A 2,458-nucleotide genomic window follows, 5' to 3' on the forward strand; every position below is an offset into this window, starting at 1 on the left:
CGGTGTTTCTTTATTTAGGGTTATTTCTATTTTCTTGTTATCATGAACACTGCTGCACTAAACGTGTGCTTGCAGATGTCTGTTTGTGCTAGGACTCTTATTTCTCTAGGATATATGTGTAGCAGAGGGATTGCTGGATCAATTAGTATTCCTAGTTCCAGTTGTTTGAGGTAGTGCCGTGTCTGCTTCCCAGTGGTTGTGCATATATACTGGCCCACAGCAATAAATGAGGGTTCTAATCTCTGTGTAACAAATTCAGCACACAGATATGTTATATTCTGTTTGATTTTGTTTTAATGTGGCTGTCATTGTTGGTGTAAAATGATATCTCATTACTGCTTTGATTCACATCTTCTGGATGACTAGTGATCCTAGCATTTGGATGAAGTAAATGGTTGATGGGTATTGACTTGGTTGATGAGTAATATGGTAGCCCTCAGGAGGGAGAAGAGAAATCAAGGAACAGGGAAGGGATGGTCAGGAGGAAAGAAGGTGATTAGTAGTTTAGACCAAAGAATACAAAGTTAAATGTAAATATAAATGAAATGTAAAGCCTCAACTATGTTACAGTAAAAAATATTTTAACAAGGAATAAATGGAGTTGAAGAATGAGACACAAGCTGTTATGAAGGGCCAAGCCACACAAAAAACAATGCTCCAGAAATTGGCACAATACCAATTGAGATGTTTCAATAAACAAATGCAATACTATAAGAACTCCCTGATATGTGACAAAATTCTGGAAGATACTATATTTTTGCTCCCATTCTAAAGAAACTTCTAAGGGCTCAAGTAGAAAGAAAATGTTTTGAAAAGGATGATGGTGACATATGTACAAATGCACTTGGTACAATGGATGTATGGATGTAAGAGCTGGAGGAAGCCTCAATAAAATGATATTTTTTACAAAAGAGGAAGAAGGTAACTGTGGTGAAGAAATGAGGTGGTGCCTGGCTACCAGATAGAATGTCATCTGGGGTCTTAAAGCCCTGTCTCCAAATAAGCAGCCATCTAAATGAGATGTCATCTAAGTCCACATGGAAGAAGCACACCAATATCAGTGACCCATGCATTATAAATCACATAATCTGAAACTGAAGGAGGGAACAGTTTGAGGGCCCCAACTGTGAGATTCTGGTTTGCAGAAGGCTCTGGATGACAGTGAAGCCCAATATTTTTGTGAAATTGACATAGGAAATAAGCTTCTGGTGTTTTTCCTATATCCATAATAGAGTGGTGAGAAGAATCCGGTTATCAAGCAGAGTGCATATAAAAGACTATAGAAGATCAAAATGATGATCCTGATTTAAACGGTTTAAGCTCTGTTAGTTGATCCTCCCACCACCCCACCACCCACCACTGATGCACATTAAGCCTGATCTGGTTTTCAACATTCTCTATATTAAAACAAATTTCTGTTTGTTCATATTGGGGGTTTTGTTAGTGGTGGTGACCTTCTTGAAATTCAGTTACATATTTTTCTGGTTTTCAGTATATCAACCCATGGAGTCATTAAGCAGAATAAGGGTTGCTAAGGGGTTCAGTGGTAAAAGGGAGCTGATGTTAAGGAGCTCAAGAAAAAATGGAATATTTTGAAACTGATTCTGATAGCAATTGTACAGATAGTACAACAGATTGTACAATACTGCTTAATGTGATTGAACTATGAAATGATAAATCTGTATCAGCTACCAATAAAATGGTTTTGGAAAAACAATGAACGGGGGAAAAAAGAAACATCTAACAGAATGTGGAAATCACAAACTATATTACTAATATTACATGCAAATAAATATTTTCTAAAGATGATTGCAAGATGTTTGAAGCATTAACGTGACAGGTAGGTGCCAGAAATTCAAGTGGGATTTAGAAGAGGACCTATAGATCAAGAGACATTGCTGTTGTCCGATGGATCTTCACTGAATGCAAAGATTAAGAGAAAGATAAGAGTCTATGCTTTACTGATAAGGAAATGTTTAGGCAGTGTGGATCACAAGAGAGTATGGATACAGTTCAAAATTGAAATTACAGAAGACAGCTGTTTGAAGAAAACAAAGGGAGATTGCATGAATGGGCCATGTCAGGGTTAGATTCTTTCACCGTACTCATTCAGTGTGCAATCTGAGCAAATACTTGGAGTATTTGAACTATCAGAAGAAAAAATCATCATAATTGAAGGAACTCTTGTTAGCAATCTGAAATATGCAGTCTTGTTTACTGAAAAAGAAGAGGATTTGGAGTAATTGAAACACCTAGATAAAATTGTTCAATGGGGATTACATTTCAAAATAAGGAAATATAAAAGCCTCACAATTAGACTAACAAACAACATGATACACTAAATAAAGATTGAAGCTGTCCAGATTTCATTTGCTTGGATCTGTAGTGTCCACAGAAACAATAGTCAAAAAATCAGTGCTTTGCATTGGCTGTATCTAAAGCTAAAGACCCCTTTAAT

This window comes from Echinops telfairi, unplaced genomic scaffold (assembly GCF_000313985.2).
Source record: "Echinops telfairi isolate 266 unplaced genomic scaffold, ASM31398v2 ScPeMD7_7468;HRSCAF=8506_0, whole genome shotgun sequence".
NCBI classification, from domain to species: Eukaryota; Metazoa; Chordata; class Mammalia; order Afrosoricida; family Tenrecidae; genus Echinops; species Echinops telfairi.